Genomic DNA, 23,901 nt, shown 5'->3' on the forward strand with positions numbered 1-23,901 from the left:
AAACAATCAAGGCCCAAAAGTCTCAAAAAGAAACTCTGACCTCCCTTTCAACTGCCTGGAAAGAATACATAGAGGACTACCTATAGATATAGATATAGTTAATCTAAATCTAAAATATAGAGGACTATATTTTAAAAAACATTTTACATATATAAAAAATAAATAAATATTTATTTATTATATCATATAAATTATACATTGTATATATAATTTATATGATATATTATATATATAAATATATATATATTTATATGCTCCAGGAAGAGAGGCATCACCACAGATAACTCTGCTATAATATAAATTAGGGATTATAGAGGAGTTTAGCAAAGTGTGTTTGTTAAAAGCCTGATGTCCTGTTATTTCTTCATGGCCCAGGAAACATTTGTTTACCATTTACGCTTTTTCATCTTTCAGTGAATTGCGTTCTTTCCCTTTGAAACCCCAGATTCCTACCCCCTTCTCCATAGTTCAGAATGACATGTATACCTCATTTTGTCTGTCTCTGAAATTTCCTATCTATGTGGATTCCCCTCATGTACACAAAGAAATTTGATTTTCTCCTGTTAATCTGTCTCGTGTTTATTTAATTCTTAGTCCAGTTAGAAGAATTTTTAAGTAATCTCAATGTGGGACTCAAACTCACAACCCCGAGATCAAGAGTCATATGTTCCACCAACAGAGTCAGGCAGGTGCCCCTTGGTAGAAGAACAAGGGCTAGAAACCTAACCCCTAACAGTGAAAAATTCCTTCCTCCCCAACACAATCCTTCACCTCCATACCCCCCATCAGAAAGCAAAAATGTCTATACCTTGGTTTAGTTTTAAATTATCATTTTTCTTTGATTTTTGTATTTCTTTGTTCTCAGATATCTATTTTAATCATGTCTTATCTAGGAGTTAAGATGTATCTTTTATTTGCCATCAAGTGATGAGATACTACTTTTATATGAAATTAGCAAAGATTTTTGGTTTTGTGTGACCAGAGGAGTTAAAAAATATGTTGTCAATGGCTAGCTGAATAATAAATGGGACTGATAACTGTATTTAAGGCTCAATTTTAACCTAAGTTTGCACTCCTAATGCTCTTAAATTGTCTTCAAAAATCATGTATCCAAAGAGCATAGCAATAGAGCTATAAAAAGGATAAATCATGTAAAGTAAGTAATAGCCACTGAGGAATGACCACATATAGATAAAGCTGTCTTTCTTGTTGTCACTAATACAAGTGCAGAATAACTGCCTGTCACATGCCAGGAAGTGCTGTCAAAAGATTAGAGAAATTATCAGAGTTTTGGAATAGATCATAGAATTTTCAAGGCGAGGGGAGGCTGGTGTGACTCATCCATGCTTCATGAAGGACTCCCAGCAAGATGTTGACCATCAATCTGTCAAAAGCCTCATGCTGACTTTTAGGAGAGCTATTTATCTTCCTTCAAAATAGAATTGCAGTTAAGGAAAGCAACAAAGCCTGTGGGTTTAACCAAATAGGTAACAGAGTCAAAACCCTGAAATTCAGGAGCACATGGTCCAGACATTACCTTATCTCCATGATCTGCAGAAAATCTGTACAGTGAAAATGTGGGAAAGTCCTGGACTCAGATATCAATTATAATACTGAAGAGAAAAGAGGTAATTATGCAGATGAATTGTATTAGTTCCTCAGGCTGCCACAACAAACCAAACACAAAAGTACAAAGGTCTAACTTTTTCTTTTGGTCTTTATTTCCTTATAAAGGCTTCCATGGCACATAAAACTTACATTAAATAGATTTGTATGCCTTTCTCCTGTTCAAAAAAAAAAAAAAAAAAAAAATGTTTCCAGGACACCTGAGTGGCTCATTCAGTTAAGCAACTGACTTTTGATTTCAGCTCAGGTCATGTTCTTGGGGTCAAGAGATTGAGCCCTGTGGGATTCTGTGCTCAGCAGGTGGTCTCCTTGGGATTCTCTTCCTCTCTCTCTCCCTTTTCCCTTCCTCCTGCTCGTGTGTGCTCTCTCTCTTTCTAAAATAAATAAGTAAATCTTTAAGAATGAGATAAAAACTAAAAAATAAGAAAAAAAGTTCCTAGTCCAATCCAATAGAACTGAATTGCTTCTGTTGTTCTAACTAGGCTTTATCAATTTCGTCAATGTATAGACCCTCTCTATGTTATCTACCTGCTTTTCAACCCTCTTCATCCTTTCTAGAAAGTCTTTTCCTATGGAAAAAAAAACTGATAATGGCAAATTATCACTGCCTAAGTCTGTTGCATTTAGGACAGGAGCATGTAACCCCATTCTGTTCCCATTCCTCTGTAAAGTACTGATTTCTGTTATATTAGTTGACAGTTTACTTGAGTGGAACCAAACTTCAAATTTTGTCTTTCCCACAGTAGGTGTACATTTGAAATGATTTTTCAGTTATTTTAGCATTACTGGGCTGCTAAGAGATTTCCCCATATATGCATGGTTTAGGGCCCAACCAGAAATTTGGGCAGAGCTCATATGCAGAATTTGAGTTTCCCCTCTCAGGCTCTCTCTTTTGCAGAATGTTCCCCTTTATTCTCCTGCTGTTGTGGTCCCTCTGAATTCTGTCCTCTCATTCTCCAAGCCAATAAAATTGTGGATTTCTGTGCACAGAGGTTTTAGGTACCCCTCCTAGGTCTTGTCTTCAAAATAAAAGACTTTGAAAATGGAGAAACTCACCCTAGTGCAATTTTTCTCTTCCTACTGTTAACCCATTTTCAACCTTCTTTAAGTCTCCAATGTCTCTAGGTAGTTGTTTATTTTTCCGGGTTCATAGGTGTTGCATGCAGGAGAACTGGACTAGGAAAAGTTATTCACACTTACTTCAAAATTGTCTCTCAGAAGACAAAAGAAATAAGACAATGGACTCATAATTTTTAGGTATTCAACCTTATTGAATACATAATATAAAGAGGATCAAAATCTGCATAGGAATTGCTTAATTTTGCTTTTTACAAAATATCCCCATTCTTTAAAGAATTTTTAATATTAAATGTGTTCATTTTTACTGATAGGCTAATGAAAAATGCCCATTGTCTACTACATGTAAAACAGATAAAACTATTGATTTTTCTTATATATAAAAGTAAACATTATTAGTGATCAATTCTCTTCCACTTGGATTGACTTCACTAATTTAGGGTCTTGCTCAACATTTTATCATTAATAGCAGTCTTGGAAAGTATAATCACTTAAGTTCTTAAAAGAAACTTTATACAATGAGTAATGTCTATCATTAATGAAGCCATTCTCTTTGCGATTTAATTGGGAAAGTTTAGTTTCCAGATCGAAATTTAGGAAGCAATAAATCTTACCCAACAGTTCTATCAGAAAAACAAAGTGATCTGTATTATTCTTTTCCATAGCCAGAAATCAAGAGGTCCAAAATAGTAGCTATATGAAGAACAATACACACCATAGAAATAGCAGAATGGGAACCACCCTGGAAGAGACTAAAGATGTCATCTTCTCTCATTTTCCAACACTTCAAAAGGTAGCTCCTGCCATGTAATTATGCATTAATGATATTCCTAAGATTGCGACAATAGAGTCACATTTTACTTGAGCTGTCATGCTGAATAAAGTAACAAACATTGTGAAGGTGAAAAGAGTAAAGGTCAAAAGCAGAGCACATTTATTTTGGATCCTGCAGGTTACTGACATACCTGAGGTGATGGTGATAGAACCCCGGCTTTCCTGGCCCTTATGATGACGAATCAGTGCTAACCAACTGACAGGTGACCTTTTCTACACTGGCTTCCCTTTATTGTTTTTGTAGCTGGTTCAACGGCAGTGTTGTAACATAGGCCACTGTGAATCCACAGAAAGTGCTTTTAGGTATGGGGGAAACGTCTTTTTGGAAATTTAAACTAGTTTGTCTATATAAATGAGAATGCTTGATGAGAAGACTAAACACTATATTTGTCTGATAATGCAGTGTCAGAGCTGACTTCTTTATAGAAATCACGCCTTATTTATCCAACACCTGGAATATGCAAAACACAAGCTTCTGAGACTTTCTTTTAGTATATATAGGTTTTGTTCACAAAATAATAACTTTGCAGTCTATACACTCAGCTTCTCTCTCATCCCTTAGTATTCGGGAAACGACTGTAGTTCACAGATATATTTTATTCAATTTGCACATGTCTAAGATAAATGAAACAATATTTTAAAATATGGAGAGTTTTCTCTGAAAAAAAATTTAAAAACACATAAATTCAAACCCATATTTCCATCTTCTCTTGAAACTAGAAGAAACTGGCAACCCAGCATTCAGATTTCTGCATGGGAACACTAAGGTGAGCTGAGTATTTGCAGTTCCTGGAGGACCTGAGCTCCCCATTTGGTTCACCCCATTCATTTTCTGACCTGCTCAGCCCCTACAGGAATTGAGTTTGAGATTTAGGCCTTCAGCAATTAAAATACTGTCTTGTAAACATTCTTCACCAGTGGATATAAAGATGAGGTTGTTATTGATAAAGCCCAGTAGTCTCTGAGAAACGGTCCCAAATATAGGAGCTTAGAGAGTCACCACTCTTTAATCAAACCCCTACAGGGGCGCCTGGGTGGCTCAATGGGTTAAGCCTCTGCCTTTGGCTCAGGTCATGATCTCAGGGTCCTGGGATCCAGCCCCACAACGACCCCCACAACAAGAACCACATTGAGTCCCTCGTTGGGCTCTCTGTTCAGCAGGGAGCCTGCTTCCCCCTCTCTCACTCTGCCTTCTTCTCTGCCTACCTGTGATCCCTTTCTGTCAAATAAATTAATAAAAATCTTAAAAAAAAAAAAAAATCAAACCCCTACAGAGAATATGTACACTTTGCCAAAGTGACTTTCCAGCATACCAGTCAAAAACTAATTAAAAAAAAATCATCTATACAGGTTTTTAGAGAACAGTTGAATACTTTTTAAATGTAATTTATTTTTATTGTAAGATTCAGGAATTCGCTATTTTTGCGAATCATACATTTCCAAGTGAAGTGAAAGTAGAAGTATCCGTACCCTCTAATTTAAGAGTGGTAAAAGAATTTGGAGAAACTTAAAACAAGAACTGAAGGTTATCAGAACATCAAAAAATTGACCTTGTCAAGAGAATAGGTACAATCTATTTGAAAGAAACAAATTCCTGACCAAAGTTCTGACAGACCAACTTAATGAGGATCATCTATATTATTCACTGGCTCTCATTTACTCATCAAGACAATCTTCTGATATAGATTGTATTTGTCATCTATGACCACATAAAAAATTACCCCCAAATTTAGAAGCTTAAAACAACAAACATTTACGTTTGGCTAACTCTAAATAAGACTAGGGAAAACGTATCATTGCCAAACTAAAATATGGATATGAACATTCCCTTCCATTTGTTCAGATGGTGGCTTGTGCAAACATCCTCCTTGAGACACACACCCATGAAAAAAAGACAAGAAAAGTTTTCAAAATGTAACATTACACCACAATGAGGAGTGCTCCCCCCACCCAGCGGCAAACCTGTTCTCCAAATGCACTCATCTCCTTGGTAGATGAGAGCTTCACTGCTCCCTTTGATTTCTTCCTTTTCCTTGCTTTACTTTTTTTCTCTATTTCCCCCATCCCCTCTTCAAACCAAGCTAATTTTAAAATAGTGCTTGAATTTTATGAACACAATTTTGCTCTTGGGATATTGATATTCTATGTGAATTAAGAAAATAAAATGTATCCCATTTTTATAGGCACATTTTGGAGGAAATGAAAACCACGCTATAACAACACACACACACACACACACACACACACACACACCCTGATAAATTGCTATTACAGGCTTTTCTATAATGCAAATTAAATCGTTGACTGCAGTACACATAGAACATCTGCTAACCCAAATTAAAATGAACGAGGAATGAAATTAGAATTGCTTTTTCCATCTAACCATAAAGAAGATGAAACATATTATGAGCTAGATATTCTCAATGTTTTAAGGCATTGCCTATTAGTAAGCTCAGTACAGTAAATTGAAGCAATAACTAAGCAGTATCCAGAGGACCTGAAAGAGTTAATGACTGTGGCTGCCTAAGTGCTTAATTAATAGCTGGGCCAAGTTGCCAGGCAACGCTAATTCAGTAATAACAACAACAGGTACAGAGTTGTTCTCAATCTCAGACAAACGTTGGTCATAGTCCTTTTTTCTGGAGCTGAACTATTTTATGCTTTCTTGCTTTAATTACCTGTTATCAAATTTATTATCTCACTATGCATTTACTATACAGTAGACAGTGGATAACTGTAGAAGGCACACAATAATTTTTAGACACCTCTCATTCTCAAAACTTTAAAATGGTAATCTGAATGCCTGGACAAAAGAGACAAAAGGTAATGCCCATTTCTCTGTGGAGAACAGCCCATTGCCAATGTCTCTCTCCCCTTCTGTGGTTCGCCCCACGGGCTGATATAATTACCATTGAAGATGTTAAGATTTGCTTGATCTTGGTGACTTGACTGTTCTCTTAAACTTTTTTCCTCATCAAAGAAGAAAGAGTATCCTGGTCTTTTCAGTAGCACATGCGTCAAAATTGGAGCAAATCTCAAAAAACGGGATTAGCATGACCCCAACTCAAAATGACATGAAAACTATTAAAGTACTCCACATTTTTTACATTGCTCAAAAATTAAATGAATGGTTTGTAACAGTAGGAGTTATTTTCACTTGTGTGTAACAGGACACTAAAGAATGTTTGAACAAATCATGGTGTGATTCTTTTTTTGATTCTTCAAAAGAGCTATCAAAGATCCAGCTAGCTTTCGGCTCTAGCAACTGCAGGGTGTAGCTCTCATACCAAGAGGGCTCTTCTCCTTCCACCTTGCATCTATATTCTAGAAAGAAATAATGAGGAGGAAAAAGACAAAAGACATGCACCAGCTTAGTCAGACTCCTTTCAGAGAGCCTGCCTAACTATCCCACATGGTAGACTTACACACTATCTCCTTGGCCAGAACTGTGCCCTGTGTCACCCACCCACCCCTCACTTCAAGAAAGCCCAGTAAATCAAGTATTTAAGCTGTATCTATTGCCATCAAAACTAAAATGGAGTTCTGTTACTGAGGAAGAAGAGAGAAACTTGTATCAGGCAGGCAACTGCCATTGTCTGCTAGAGGACATGAAAGAAAGATCACAGTGGATGCAGAGGAGATGGGCAAAGAAATTAAAACAGTTGCAGAGACCAAAATAAAATGAAGAACAAATAAGACTCGTCCAACAATTAACGCTCCTGTGAGGAGCTTGTAGTAGCAGTTAGTACATATTTAGTGCTTACCACACTCTAGGTAACTCTAGGTGTTACTGTAGGTAATTACTACAGATGCTTTCCATATAGTAACTCATTTAATTTTCACAATAATCCTTTGGGATAGATATTCACTGTTTGTTTACTGAAACTGCTTATTTTCCTTCAACCTTATCTCCATTTTGTTCGCCTTTTGTGGAAGAACAGCTTGAGCCCTCTGAGTGGTTGTTTCTATTCATTCAGTGGCCTGAGCAGTGGGCGTGGCAGACCAGTCTTCAGTGGCGGACTGGGCACTCCATTCTTCATAGGGAACTGCTGAATGGGCACAGAGGACACGGGCATGACTTTGAACGAGTCCGCAACTTCAGACTGAGTAGCCGTGAACTCAGGACCTGGAGCAGCGCATTCACCAGGAAATTCCTCCTTGGTCATAGCCTTTGCGGCAACAGCCTGCTCTTCATTTTCAGTCTCTTTGGGCTCTCTGTAGAAGGAGAGCTGAGGGGTGGCCTCCCATGAGGGGGTTCAAGGAAGCCTGGGCCATGCATGCACAGAACTTCCCAGGCCAGCATCCACCGCCTCAGACCCACTATGTCAGCTCCTCTGCTGTTGTGTGGGATGGCCACGTCCACTCAGCACAGAGGAGGGTCTGGGTCACACAGAGCGATGGCCGGCAGGTTACCCTTAGACATCTCTGTGAGAAGCTGGTGCTCGGCCCTGGGGTCTGCAACCACCAGGAGACACAAGGGCCCTGCCTGGACCTGGTTAGCGAAGGTTCCAGGAATGAGGCAGCCACAACCAGAGCTGCTCCAGTGGCAGCAGAGCCCACGGGCCTCTCTTCCTGGATGATATGACACTGACATGAGCCGGGTTTTTGGTGGCAACAATAGCGTGAGCTGCTGTCAGAAGCTTCTCCCAGGTTCTCTTCAGCTTTATGAGTAGACGCCATACTTTTCCTTTTGTAGATATACTGTTCCATTTGGAAGCCAAGGTTGGTGCCACCTAAATGGGTTCCTGCTGCAAGCAATTTGAGGACATCTTTCATTTGCAGGATTTCAGGGCTCTGGACACTGTGAAAGTTTCTCTTTCGGTTACAATAAGAGCACAGAACCAAGCCCTGTGATTCCCTCCCTGTAGTGGGAAAACGTGCTTATCACTATTTTAAAGATGAGAAAATAAAGGCACAAAAAGAAGCCATTTGCTCATGATAAATAGAAAATAAGCTGAAAAGCCAAGTCTCGAATGTAGGTGTTAGAATCTACAGTCTTAACACCTATGCTCCAATGCCTTCCATTAGGGTGACCAAGGCTATTGGGTTTAGCACAGATAGTACCAAGTTCCAGTACAGCCCTCAGTCCCACACACACTGGGATGGTTGTTTTCCCCATCTCCCAGAGTTAATCCTGTTATCTTTCACAGCAGAAACATTTTCAATGCTAAAATCAATACATAATTTTAAAGAACAATAAAAATATAATGACTACAAATCCTTAATGGTTTTAATAATCTTTTGTCTTAATCTTAGAAGATAGGAGACACAATATGTCTAAACGGTGAAGAAATGTTTCTCCAAATTTGACAATTCTCTTTCATTTCATTTATTTTTCCTTCTTACATAAATGTTAATTTTCTTATAGTCACAGAAAAGGTAACTTAGAAGTTACTTTGGTTTTAAAGTTGAATAACCAATTTCTTAATTTACAGATTCTAATTTCATTCTTCCTTAAGCATTTAACTTCAGTTTACAAGTCTCATTATTCCATTATAAGTCAGCAAGTTTAAACTGTCACTTTTAATGCCTTCAATTAATGTTTGGTTACATTCTCAAATGTAGCTAATTAAACTCTTTCAAATGTTTTAAACAGGGTGTATAAATTTAATATATTGACTTTCTTTTAAGTCCTTCAATTGTCTAAATGACAAAACTTTGCAAGTAATTAAATGATTCTTATGAACTAAATTAAATTTTAAAATATGGTGAAACTTAAGGTCCACTAAATGTTCTAATACTGTATATAAACAGTAAAATTTCTACCTAAATTCATTAATCTAAGTCAATTACTCAATTCTACATTTTAAATTGGAATCATATGTCTATGTTAATCTAATAAGTATAATTCTTGTTAATATTAAGTAAGGCTAAATACAGATTTCTTAGCCAAAGAAAATATTAATATGACAGATTTCAGTCTCAACTATTTCTATTATTCATTCTATAGCTTTTATGGGTATTAAAATGATAACTGGTTTAAATTTTGGATATTTCTGTCTGGCTTTCTATAACAATTATAGTCATAACTTTTAAAGGCATTCTACTAGGTCCTCTGTTTAATTCAGCCAAAGTTAAACACTTCTTTTAAAAAGATATTTTATTATTCATTAGAGAGAGAGCTTGAGCAAGAGCATGACTAGGGGAAGGGTCAGAGGGAGAGTGAGAAGCAGACTTCCCATTGAGCAGGGATCCCGATGTGGGGCTCCATCCCAGGACCCTGGGATCATGACCTGGGCTAAAGGCAGACACTGGCTGACTGAGCCCTCCAGGTGCTCCCAAATTCAACATTTTTTAATAGCTTCTGATTTTGTAAGTTTCTTTCTCTCACTCTCCCCTGTGGGTAGGTGTGTGTATTTGCATGTCTTTGTGATTGTGTGTCCTGTGTGTTTGTGTATGTTCCTGTGTGTATGTGTATTTGTGTCTATATTTGTGTGTATTTGTATGCATGTGCATGGGTATGAATGTATATACACATGTACATGGAGGTGGTAGTGGAAAAGAACGACTCCCAGTATTTTAAGAGAGAGCTGATAAGAATAGTCACCAATAATAATGATACCAGCGATTTCAAAATAGTCAGATTTAAGGACATTTGCTGCTTTTTACTTAAATTTTTTTCTAATTGCTTGAATAAACAAATGCCACCTTTAAAGGAAAAAAGAAACAAAATTTTTAAAGATTTTATTTCTTTTTCTTTTTCTTTTTTAGAGAAAGAGAGAGAGAGACTACGTGCACCCAAGCAGGGGAGGGGCAGATGGAAAGGGAAAGAGAGAGACTCTTAAGCAGGCTCTACCCTCAGCACAGAGCCTTTTGTGAAGCTTGATCTCACAACCCTGAGATCAGTCCTGAGCCAAAATCAAGTCGGATACTTAACCCACTGAGCCATACAGGCACCTCAAGATTTTATTTTTAAATAAATTTGACACCCAGTGTGAGGTTTGAACTCACTATCCTGAGATCAAGAGTTCCATGCTCTATTGACTGAGTGAGTCAGACACCCTGTCTTTTCTTTAAATATTTTTTAAAAGGATAACTCCTTTTGTATTGACATGGAAAGATATCTAGACCATATTCTTAAGTCAAAAAACTGGGTTCAGAATAATATGTGTAGTATTATTCCATTTTTGGAAAAAAAAACTGGAATAAAAATTTAATGTGGTATGCATATCAATGGGTCTCAAAAAATACACAGTATCTCTGGAATGAGCCTGGAATTGGGGTCTGGAAGTATGTGATATGTAGCTGCCTAAAACACTAGAACAGGAACATTAACCTAAACAAAAAGGGAGTTTACTTCAGTTATGAAATCCTGGCTCTAGGCTCTTTCCTGGTTTGGTCCTACCATCTTTCAAGTGTGTCCCTCATATTCACAGTCACAAGATTATTGCTGTGCCTCTAGGCATTAACTCCAAATTCCAGTCATGAAGAAGATAAAGAAAAAAAAAATGTATGCCAGATGACTTTATGTCTGTCAGGGAAAAAACCAACTCTCCCTGAAGTCATGTCATGATACAAGTCATGAGCTTGCATCTCATTGGCTGACTGGGCCGTATGACCACACAGCTGCAGGAAACCTACAAGGTATATAGCTTGTCTGTGGGCACATCAATACTCCGAACATAACAGAATCATTTAACATTAATGGAGAAAAGATAGTTTATCTATATTCTCCTGGACTATTTCCATTGTTATGATAAGAATCTAGTTATGGAGGGTGTGTGTGGATTTTTAATTTATAAAGAATTTATGTAGACAATGAGTGGAGGAAGGGCATTCCAGATAGAGAAAATCATCTGATTTAAAATATCTAAATCTGTGGAAAATATTTCTAGTATAATCGTATGTGATTGTATATACTTTCACTAAAAAGATGAATTGCTAAAATGATCAAAACCGTTATAATGAATTTCTTATGCAACATAAGGCACTGTGTTAAAAATACAACACGTAGAGTAATCTAAAAGCTGGAACATGGAAAATGCTCCGTGTAGGTTAAACACTGGTTTGATTGTTATGATGGCGTTCATTCACACTCAGGCAGTTGGGAAGCTAGCTGGAGAGAATCATGCAGCAGTCCAAGTGAAAAAAAAATCCATATTTGCATTTCATCACTTCATTTTCAAAATACTTAAAAAAAAAACATTTATTTTTAAATCCAAATAGTAATATTAGATCAAAGCATGGAAACAGCAAAAACTTACCCTCAGTTAGTCTACAACTATTTTTTATTGTATTTTTTAAGTGAACATTTTTAAAGTTTTATTTATTTATTTTAAGTAATCACTACAGCAAATGTAGGGTCGAACTCACAACCCCGAGGTCAAGAGTCACGGGCTCTTCCAACCGAGCCAGCCAGGTGCCTATGACGATTTTTAAATTTAAAAGATTTTTGCCCTCCCATTCCTTATCCTTCTGTGTACATGTTTTACCTATCTGTAATTTCAAACGACTTCTACTTTGTAAACTGGAAACAAACTATTACAGAGAAGAATGAATGCAAATGTTTTTCTGATTTGCATAAACAAATAAAGAGATACAAAGCAAGTGAGGTCTGAAAGAGTAAATAGTGCAGTATGTTCTCTTCTCTGCACTTTGTTTTCCAAAATTCCGTGTTTGAGAGTAGATGACAGGGGTGCTCAATCAGCAGCACATATGCTAAAATTGGTGAGAGAAGAGGTGACAGGTTTTTTTGATTTTTAAAAACTACTGTCTTTTTGAGAAAGAGTGCGACCCACACGTTGGAAGGGGAGGTTGCGGAAGGTGAATCTCTGGAAATAGATTGCGTGCTCTGGTGGGAGGAAGCAGCTGCCTGAGGAGGAACAGGAGCATCTCGGGGGAGCCCAGAACTAACAGGATTAAGAGGCATTGAGGGTATGAAGGATGAGTCAGAAGCCTGGGCTGGGGGAAATTCAGAGGATGTGGGAACAAGGCAAGTTCCTTATCTCGACTCTTGACTTCTGGAGGGAAGTAGTTCCCTCTGACCCTTGTGTGTTTGGCAAAAAGTAATGAATTCTAAAGAATAGCACAAAGTAAGTAAGGAGATGGACAGGGAAGAGGTCCCATGATTGCAATAAAACTTTTACAGGTCTAAAAGTAAAAATTTAATTAAATTAAATTAAAGTTAAATTAAATTAAATTAAGTGGCTTTGCAAAAGCCTCCCCAAAAATGTTAGTCCTTCTGTCCCACTGGCTTTGTAGGCCCCTTTGTGCCTATACCGTGTTTTACATTTGTTAAGTGTTCACTAAGAACATAGTACATGACAGAGGACTGGACTGATGGTCATTGACTGATCATCCTAGAAGATAACATTTATACCAGATGGCTTTCAGATTTGTAATCCTGGCTTTTTCAATATCGTAATCTTTTCCCAGCATTTCCTGAGCTGATTTCTCTGTCTTTACTATCTTCCAGAGAACAGGGACCTGTCTGCTTTATGGAGCTCTCTAACCTGTAGCCTATGGGCTCTCTTTCCATATCAGCATTTTAATTCAGGACTTAAGATCTTTCTGTCACTTGCTGGTGGTTGCACAGCACCTGCCACCAACACTATCACTCATTGTGCTGCTCCTTGTCCCCCACTGAGACACCTCATCACATCAGACTCAGACAAAGCAGAGGACTCCATCTGAACCACTGGCCTGTGGGCCAGCTGTCCTTTGGTGCTGACAGATAGCTTTCTATACAGTGGGGAAAAGATGGTCTCTTCAAGAAATGCTGCTGGTGAGACAGGGAAACCGAAGGGACCTCATGAGAAAAAGGGTGGTTCTTTTTCCTTTACGTCTTTTCTGGCTTCCGTTTTGCTACGGTCTGCACCCCCACCCACTCTCCACATGCCTTATAATACAAATAGCTTGTGTCTTCCCTATGAGGGACAAGGAGTTAATGATTTCTCTAGACGAGATAACATTTGAGGAAGGACCAGGTGAGAATGACTGGAAGAAGCTGCCATGTGAGTATTCCAGACCATGGACATCTTGATGCCAAGGCTCCCTGGCTCCAAGGAATAACACCTGGGCCCTGTCTTTGTTCTAACTGGTTCCTGGATACCTGAGAGGACATGTGCACCAGACCACCATCTTCAGTAAAAACCCCCAGACCCCAAACAAAGATGGGACTCATGTTCCATTCCTTTCTGAGTCTCCCAGAGGGTTCATCTTGATCTGCTCTCTCTACGTCTTCAATAAACTCTGCTTTCACTTTCTTCTGGCTCATGTTTGATTTCCATCCTGCATGAAGCCAAGGACCCTCTTGGCTGGTCCCATGGGACTGCCCCCCTCCCCAAAAATGGTCCTCAGACCTGGCCTGCCTGCATCACTGGAAAAATTAGATGGCTACATATAAAATAAAGGTAAGAAAGAAGGAAGGAAAGAAAAAGAAGGAAAGGGAGGGAGGAAGGAGGAAAGGAAGGAAAGAGGGAAGAAAGAAAAAAAGGAAGGAAGAAAGGAAGAAACTGAACGACTTCCTTACACTATACACAAAAGTAAACTCAAAATGGATTGAAAACCTAAATGTGAGACCTGAAACCATAAAATTCCTAGAAGAGAACATAGGCAAAAATGTCTCTGATATCAGCTGTGGAAACAATTTTCCTAGGTATGCCTCCTCAGACAAGGGAAACAAAAGCACAAATAAACAGCTGGCATTGCACCAAAATAAAAAACTTTTGCACAGTGAAAAAAAGCATCAACAAAATGAAAAGGCAACTCAATGAATGGGAGAAGATATTTGCAAATGATATAGGTGATAAGAGGTTAATACTGAAAATATATAAAGAGATCAGGGATTCCTGGGTGGCTCAGTCAGTTAAGTGCCTGCCTTCAGCTCAGGTCATGATCCCAGAGTGCTGGGATCCAGTCCTGAATCAGGATCCTTGCTCAGCGGGGAGCCTGCTTCACCCTCTGCGTGCCGCTGTTCCTGCTTGTGCGCTCGCTCTCTCTCTCTCTCTCTCTGTCAAATAAATAAATAAATACATACATACATACATACATACATCTTTAAGAAGAAAAAAGAAATCATAGAAGTCAGCACACACCAAAAACCCCAGAAATAATCCGACTAAAAAATGGGCAGAGGATCTGAATAAACATTTTTCCAAAGATATACAGATGGCCAACAGATACATGAAAAGAAGATCCACATCACTAATTATCAGGGAAATACAAATTGAAACCATAATGAGATATCACCTTACATCTGTCAGAGTGGCTAGTATCAAACTGACAAGAAATAACAAGTATTGGCATGATGTGGAGAAAAAGTAACCTTCGTGCACTGTGGATGGGAATGCAAACTGGTACAGCCGCAGTGGAAAACAGTATGGAGGTTCCTCAAAAAATTAAAAATAGACACACCGTATGATCCAGTAATTCCACTACTGGGTATTTACCCAAAGAAAATGAAAACACTAATGCAAAGAGATATATGCATCCTTATGTTTGTTGCAGCATGATTTATAATAGCCGGGATAAGCAGCCTAAGTGTCCATCAGTAGATAAATAAAGAAGATGTGATATATATACACAATAGAATGTATTGTGTACATAGGGCTGTATACTCAGCCCTAAAAGAGAAATCTTGCCATTTACAGCAACATGGATGGAACTAGAGAGTATAATACTACGTGAAATTAGTGAGGCGGAGAAAGACAAATACCATATGACTCACTCATATGTGGAAGTTAAGAAACAAATGAAAAACAGCATAGAAGAAACCAAGAAACAGATCCTTAAGTACAGAGAACTGATGGCTGCCAGAGGAGAGGTGGGTGAGGGGATGGGTTAAATAGGTGAAAGGGATTAAGAGGTTCAAACATCCAGTTACAAAATAATCACAGAGATGAAAAGTGCAGCATAGGAAAGTCAATTAGATTGTCATAACATTGTTTGGTGACAGATGGTGACTACATTTACTGTGGCGAGTGCTGAGTAACACATAGAATTATTGAACCATTATATTGTGCACCTGAAACTAATATAATACTGCATGCTAGTTATACTTCAGTAAAAATAATAATGGAGGAAAAATCAACTACATAGAAACCATGCCAGATTTTACTAGGAATATTCAACATCTTGCCATCACTCCAAACTCCAGCTATTATTTATACATTCCACAGGAAAGTTACATCATCTTGTTAAATATAATGTTTGTTCATGAGCATTTTCTTCTATGGCTTTTCTCTTAATTCAGACCATTAGTACACCTCATGCAGATTCATGGAGCTGCCTACTTCCTGGAGGACAGGAGTTCCAGGCCCTACATTACCTCCAATTTATCTACCTACCATGTTCTAAAACATTTTCACAGAGCACAGATTTGATCATGTGACTCTCCTGATCAAAAATCTTTTTTTTAAAAGATTTTATTTATTTATTTAACAGACAGAGATCACAAGTAGGCAGAGAGGCCGGCAGAGGGCAGGGGGGAAACAGGCTCCCCGCTAAGCAGAGAGCCCGATTCGGGGCTCGATTCCAGGACCCTGAGATCATGACCCAAGCTGAAGGCAGAAGCTTAACCCACTGAGCCACCCAGGTGCCCTCTGATCAAAAATCTTTAATGATTTCCTGTTGCAGAAGATAAACACCAGCAGCCTTTCAGGTCACGCTTACCTCCATAAACCCACATCGACTTGGGCTTCATTCCACACTCCTCTCAATCGCTGTTCAAGGTATTCTTGATATACTGAGTGTTCACCAACCATTGAAGTTTTCCTACACCCTCCTGCATCCTCCAGGAGCTTTCTGAACTTCTCTTAACAATCTAACTTGCGCTAAACCGACCTGTGTTTTGGCCTCTTCTGTAAGACTGAACCCCAGGGACCAGAATTTGTATTTCATTCATCCTCCTCACTCCTGTTTCTTCTTGGATAATTTACCTATGTGGTATAAAAGTATAAAAGGGGCATCACTAACATGACACAACCTTTGAAGTCTTCTTCCTTTGGCAACAGTGAACTGGAGCAAAATGGATACTTAGACTATAACAATCAGATTCTCTCCTTCTGAATTTGGAAACAGAACACACACAAAATCACACACAGACTTTAGGTGGAAGGTCATGTAGACATAGAGCTTGAAACTATTAGCTGGGAGTAGCTCCTATGGGTCATGTATCAGCTGGTCAACAAGCAGACAGAAGGCGGACAGAAGGCAGAATGAAGCAGAAATATGGCAGGGGCAAAATGCCATACAGTGGGAAAAAAAAAAAAAAAAGGACACAGAAGACAGAAAAGTGTGTGTAAGTCAGGGAAATGGAAGGAAAATGTCTGGCAGCTTGCTAGTGCCAGTGAGGCCAGCCTGTCCTATTAGCACTGGCTCTATGAGACTTCCCTGCATGTAAACAGGGAAGTTTACCCTTCACGTAAACAGACCTGAATTAGAACTGCTTTCCTTACAACTAAGGGATGGCTTCTTAATACAACCTAACATTTACTTTGATCATGAAATGTTTGTTGAAGTGTTAGACAAAATTACATTTAATAGAATTTCCTCAAGTTGAATTGACATTGGACAGCTTCAGGAATACGAGACACAGGTGGACCAATGTCCTATACATGATGGCGTCTAGTTGTTTCCACTGAGCAGATCCTCCAATGTGGAGGGAAGAATGCAGAACTTTCTCCACTGTTCCAAACTGTCTCATAAATTTTGCATTAAAAAATCAAGAGACATTTCTCCAGAGCAATACACATTTATAACCTATGCTATTAAAAATGGATGATTCAATATTTTATATTTTATTCCAGATTTCAGTAATCTTGAGGTTAATTTGATATTGATTGATAGAATGAGCACTATTACTGGAAGCTACATATAAAATATGCATAAGCATAATCCTATGGACTGAATTAGTCATAGGAGATATGATTAAGACGTATAGAATCCTAGCTTTGCTGACCTTAATAAGAGGACCAAAGTACAGCCTACATTGTAATCGGACCCTGCATTCTACTTCAGAATTGACCTATGGCAAAAATTAACCATTATTTAAACATTTCTATTCTGAGACCCCTTCCTAAATTGGAATAAATTATATACTAGTCAGTGCTAAAACAAGAAATACTTTAAAGATGAAATTTAGCTTGCATACAACTCAGAGGCTATGTTACTAAAACAAATTTTAAGAATCGATATCATATGTTATTTTGCCTTGTAACTGTTACTTTTTGTGTGTGCAGTTAAATGCATATATAACCAGAAGTATAAAACAATGTATAAAAAGTATACATTGTATAGAGTATAAAACAATATATATGCAGTTAAATGCATATATAACCAGAAGTATAAAACAATGTCTATACAATTATGGGTGCTTTTTACCACAATGAGAAATATTAGAGAATAGCTTGATTGCCTCATTGAATAAAAAGAAAGGCAGTGTTTTATATATTCCTACACTTACCTCATTAAATATTATTTTTTTATATGTTCATTTGTGTGACTACTTAGGCAGGGCAGAGCAAAATGCAGGATTGTGGTCGCTTGGGCCAAAGAAATGGAAAATGTTGGCTGTTTTTTCCACTTGGCTTCACCTCTGGCAACAGAAAAGAAGTCAGCCAAGAAATCTGATGCTAGTGCAGACTGAAGGACATGTTGCTGAGTAAGATATTAAGAAATGCTACTCACATTGGAAATATATACAGTTTAGAACTGTATATATACATATGATATATATCAGAGATATATCATATGTATATATAAAGTCTCCTTATGAAATTCATTAATGGAAAGAAATTTGGGTAGATCGCATGTACATTAAAATGACAAAGAAAAAAATAAAATAACACTGCTCCAGTGTTCTTGAATCTTCTCAAACACTTCCTGTAAGCTTGTTCATCTGGAAGTTTATAGCACAGAACTGGCTAGGTTCGCACAACCAAAGCAGAGTAGATACCCATACCACTCACTCATAAGGTGCCAAATCCAGGATAGAACAATCCAGGGTGGTGTGAGGTGGGAATAGACACTGCCCACATTTACCAGCTAACTCTTGCCTCCTCATTTGGTCTAACTGCATCAAAACTGGTCGGAAGGATAAGATCTGCATTCTGAACATATGTGACACTTTACTTTTAGAGCTTATTAAGTGTTTTGGACCAATATTTCAGCTTGATTCATTATAAATGAAGACATATTCAGGGAAAAGATCTATATAAGATAAGAATTAAAATTATTCTGTCTTTTTTTGTACATCCCACCAGGTGTGTGTGTGTGTGTGTTTTTAATTTTGTTCCTCTTTTTTAAAAGAATATGATAGGCATTAAAAGATCAGTTGAGGGGCGCCTGGGTGGCTTAGTGGTTGAGTGCTCGACATTCAATTTCAGCTCAGGTCATGATCTCAGAGTAAATGCTGTTTTTCAGAACTTCACACCTTTTCCCAGATTCTCTCCAAGGCAGGCTCTGGGTCCACCAGTGAGGTGGGCAGCTACACAAGGTCATAGGCAAGTAATGGAGACAAGGTGGGTCCTGGGAAAAACAGTGTCCTCTATATTCTCCATGGTCTAAGATGCAGTATCTGGTCTCTACCACTTCCTGGACAGACACCCAGTCAGAGAGTTACCTTGGGGCATCCTGCAGCTGTCTATCTCCAAAGTCTACAGCTGGTGGCACTGTGATCTGTTCTCAATTCAGTTAGGGCAGTGCTCTCCCTCACAGACTCAGTCAGTTCTTAATGACATAGTCCAGAAGACTGATCAAGCCTCACTTGAAGCTAGTCCTACTTTCAGAATTTTCCATCACCATTCAGAAACCATCTAATTCTCTTTATTGTTTAACCCAATTTAGGTTTATGTGTGTTTAAACATAAAGACTTGTGACTGGTTTCAATTTCTGTATTTTTATGTACAACTTAGCATTGCTGTGACAGTCACCATGTTTAAAAATGTTTTTGCAAACTATCATAAAAGAACAAGAAGGAAATGATTATGCAGGAAACCAATAATGCATCAAATAACAAGATCTTGCTTCCAAAGACTTTCTTCTCTCCTATGGAGCCAAACATGGGCTTTGCCTGGTGTTGGCCTTATACTTCTACAGTGATTAATCTGTTTCAAAGGTGTTGTCTTAGAAACGCTCTGTTCTAGAATCTTTGCTGGTGTGTCTACAAGTAGTGGATAGAAATAAATGGCAGTGGCATGGAGGGTGTGACAGAGTGCCTTCCAGAGTCAGAGCACCAAAAGGGAGGCTGTGGTCAGAAAGAAGGTAGCTGTGACATCTCAGGAACATATGGTTTTCTGGATCAATGACAGTGACTGCTCCAGTGGAGTGGGGATGGGAAGGGCAGAGCAGGCCGGCACCTTTTAGGCTGATGGTCAGTATCAATAGATGCCATCGGGACCTGGACTGGGACTGTCTCATGATGGTGTCCCAATGATCTGGGTCCAGTTACTTGTATATAGATTAGTTATGTGCCTGAAGGTGTTATACTGAATGGAAAGGCACCAAAAGTATTCAAAGACCATGTGAAAAATTTCAAATCAGCAGGATGTCCTGCTTTTGATTTTGTAGCAAAACAAGAGCACTGTCTGCCAGTTCATCTATAAGCGGTCACCCTGGTAGAATCGACATCCTTTCCCAGAGGTGCTTCCCGTGGCTTTCAAGCAAAGTTAGACCTGTTTATAGACATTTATTTGTTGCCTGTACTGAATGGTGTCCATCAACTGTCTTCAAAAACAGAGTGCCAGGGCACCTGGGTGGCTCAGTGGGTAAAAGCCTCTGCCTTCGGCTCAGGTCATGATCCTAGGGTCCTGGGGTCGAGCCCCACATTGGGCTCTCTGCTCAGCAGGGAGCCTGCTTCCTCCTCTCTCTCTCTCTCTGCCTGCCTCTCTGCCTACTTGTGATCTCTGTCTGTCAAATAAAAAAACAAAATTTAAAAAAAAAAAGAGTGCCTAGGAAGGTGCAGGTGGGAAAGGCTGCGTAAAAGGGGGTGATATCTGTGCAGAGTCTTTAACATTGTCCAGAAGCTCCCCGGGGTTAACAGGGAAGAAAAAAGAGAGCATGAATATGCAAAGGACTTGCAAAATAATGGCTTATCTGAGGAACTGCTAGTCCTGGATGTGGTAATCTTGTGTACACGTGGAGAAGAGAGAAGATGAAACTAAGGAAAGTAGGCATTTATTTATCTGTGGAGTCATCACTTACTTGTGGTGAAAGCCCTTCATCTGACAAGCCTAGGATTTTTCATTTTATGCTATGGATGGTGAGACACCATCAGAGGATTTTAAACAAAGAAATGACATCATCAGATTCACAGTTTTTGGAGAAACTCTGGAGAAGAAAGAAACCAAAAAGACCAACAAATAATAAGAGAGGAAATGATAAAGACCTGTACCAGGGTAGGTCTCTAGACAGTAAAGGAAGACAGGATCATCAGGAGATGGGTGAACTAGAACTAGTGACAAATTGTAAGTGGAGGTAAAGGGAGTCTTGTTGAGTCCCAGAGTCTCCGCTTCACAATGGATGGATAGTAAATGAGAGCACAAGAGAAGGTGGGTATTTGAGTGGTGAGTAGAAAAGGAAGATATTTTCATTTAGAGTTTATGAGACATCTAGGTGGCCAGGAAAATGGCCAGGTATAGAGAAAACATGAGGATTAATAGATTTAAAAGGCATAAACATATAGAAAGCAATTAAAGTCATTTGACCTTGCCTAGAGAGATGCAGAGAATATGCCTTGAACCTAGAGTATCATCATGACAGGGAGAAATCAGGACTTTTATTGCAAAAATATGGGTAGCAATTTCTTTTTTTTTTTTTTTAAGATTTATTTTATTTATTTATTTTAAAGAGAGAGAGAGAATGTGTTTGCACAAGCAGGGAATGGGGGGCGGAGGGCAGGGAGGAAGTGCAGATGGAGAAGATCTCAGACGCCATGCTTGAGTGTGTGCCCGATGCACGGCTCAATCTCATGAATCTGAGATCATGATCTGGGCTGAAATGAAGAGTCAGATATTCAACCAACTGAGCCACGCAGGCACCCCAGGTAGCAATTTCCTTATGAAACCTTCACAGACTTTTCTGAGCAAAATTAAGACTTCCCATGTGCATTATTTTGCAAGGGCTGCCATAACAAAATATGAAAGACAGGGTGGTTTCAACATCAGAGATTTATTTTCTCACAAGGCTGGAGACTAGACACCTAAGATCAAAATGTTGACTGTTCAATTCCAAGTCTTCTCTCCTTGGCTTGCGGATGGTGTCTACTGGCTATGTCTTCACATGGTTGTGTGTGTGTGTGTGTGTGTGTGTGTGTCTGTATCCTAGTCTCTTCTCAAAAAATTTGTTTAAACAAAGTCATTTGGATGACCAGCTTCTTTGTTTTTAATTGAAGCTTAACTGACATATACTATTATGATTATATTTCAAGTATACAACATAGCAATTTAATAATTATACACATTACAAAATGGTCACCATGAAAAGTGTAGTTACCATCTGTCACCATACAACATTATTGCGATATTATTGACTATATACTGTTGTGCTTTCCATCCCTATGACTTGTTTTATAACTGGAATTTTGTACCTCTTAATCACCTTCAACTATTTTGCCCTTCCCCCACCCTCTCCCATCTGGCAACCGCAAGTTTGTTCTCTGTATTTATGTGTGTGTTTCTGCTTTTTGTTTATTTTTTAGATTCCACATATAAGTGCAATCATATAGAATCTGTCTTTCTTTGTCTGACTTCTCTTTTTTTTTTTAAGATTATTTATTTATTTATTTGACAGACAGAGATCACAAGTAGAAAGAGAGAGGCAGGCAGAGAGAGAGGAGGGAGCAGGCTCCCCACTGAGCAGAGAGCCCGATGCGGGGCTCAATCCCAGGATCCTGGGATCTTGACCTGAGCCGAAGACAGAGGCTTTAACCCACTGAGCCACCCAGGCACCCCTGTCGGACTTATTTCACTCAGTATAATATATTCTAGGTTCATCCATGTTGCAAATAGCAAGATTTCATTCCTTAAAGGCTGATAATATTCCGTTGTTTGTATATACCACTTCTTCTTTATCCATACATCTATTGATGGTTTCTTTCTTCTTCAGAGTTTCTCCAAAAACTGTGAATCTGATGATGTCATTTCGTTTAAAATCCAAATCTTAGCTATGTTAAATCATGCTGTAATAAATATAGGGATGCATATATCTTTCCAAATTAGCATTTTTGTTTTCATTGGTAAATACCCAGAAGTAGAATTATTGGGTTGTATGGTATTTTTCTTTTTAATTTTTTGAGGAAACTTCATAATATTTTCCAGTGTGGCCACACCAATTTATATTCCTACCAACAGTACATGAGGGTTCCTTTTTCTCCACATCTCACCCATGCTTGTTATTTCTTGTTGGTTTTCATAGCAGCCACTCTGACAGGAGTAAAAGGATATCTCATTATGGTTTTGTTTTGTTTTCTCATTATGGTTTTGATTTGCATTTCCTTGATGATTAGTGGTGTCGAACCTCTTTTTATATATCCATTGGCTATCTGCATGTCCTTGGAAAAATGTCTATTTAGGGTGTGTGACCGTTTCCTTCCTTCCTTCCTCCCTTCCTTTCTTTCTTTTGTAATAAAATAAATATTTTATAAATATTTATAATAAAAATAAATAATAAAATAAATAAATAAAAATAAATTAACTAATTAAATGAAAAAATAAATAAATAAAATAATAAAATAAATAATAAAAATAATATTTTTTATTGCCCATGTTTTTAAAAATATGGAATGTTTCATGAATTTGCTTGGCATCCTTGCACAGGGGCATGCTGATCTTCTCTGTATTGTTCCAATTTTAGTACATGTGCTACTAAATTGAGCAGTCTCTGCCTTTTCTTTAATTGGATTATTTGTGAGTTTTTTGGTTTTGTCTGTGTGTGTGTGTTGGCGGGGGGGTTCTGTGTTGGGTTTTATGAGTTCTTCATATATTTTGGATATCATACCCTTGTCAGGTATCTTCTCCTATTCAGTATGTTGTCTTTTCCTTTTATTCTTATTGTTTCCTTCATTGTGCAAAAGCTCTTCAGTTTGATGTAGGCCCAACTGTTTATTTTTGCTTTTGTTCCATTGCCTAAGGAGACATATCCAGAAAAATATTGTGAACACCAATGTCTAAGCTTTTACTGCCTATGTTCTCATTTAGGAGTTTTATGGTTTCAGGTCTAGGGCTTTAATCTATTTGAGTTTGGGGTTTTGTTTTGTTTTGTTTTGTAGAGGTGAGGGAAGGGCAAAAGGAGAGAGAGAGAGAGAATCATAAGCAGGCTCCATGTCCAACACAGAGCCTGATGTAGGGCTTGATCTCATGATTCTAAGATCATGACATGAACTGAAATCAAAAGTTGAATGCTTAACAGACTGAGCCATCCAGGCTC

The 23,901-nt window shown here is 38.3% G+C and overlaps 1 non-coding gene and 1 pseudogene across 1 annotated transcript; both read right to left on the bottom strand.

The window, feature by feature from the left end:
* Positions 1-7,439: 7,439 nt before the first annotated feature.
* On the bottom strand, positions 7,440-8,347 carry LOC116601088 (annotated as a pseudogene).
* Positions 8,348-23,246: 14,899 nt separating this feature from the next.
* Positions 23,247-23,352, bottom strand: LOC116581346. Its single transcript, XR_004282022.1, has one exon. It is a non-coding gene; the product is annotated as a U6 spliceosomal RNA (small nuclear RNA).
* Positions 23,353-23,901: the final 549 nt, after the last annotated feature.

Source organism: Mustela erminea, chromosome 1, assembly GCF_009829155.1.
Source record: "Mustela erminea isolate mMusErm1 chromosome 1, mMusErm1.Pri, whole genome shotgun sequence".
Classification (NCBI taxonomy): Eukaryota; Metazoa; Chordata; class Mammalia; order Carnivora; family Mustelidae; genus Mustela; species Mustela erminea.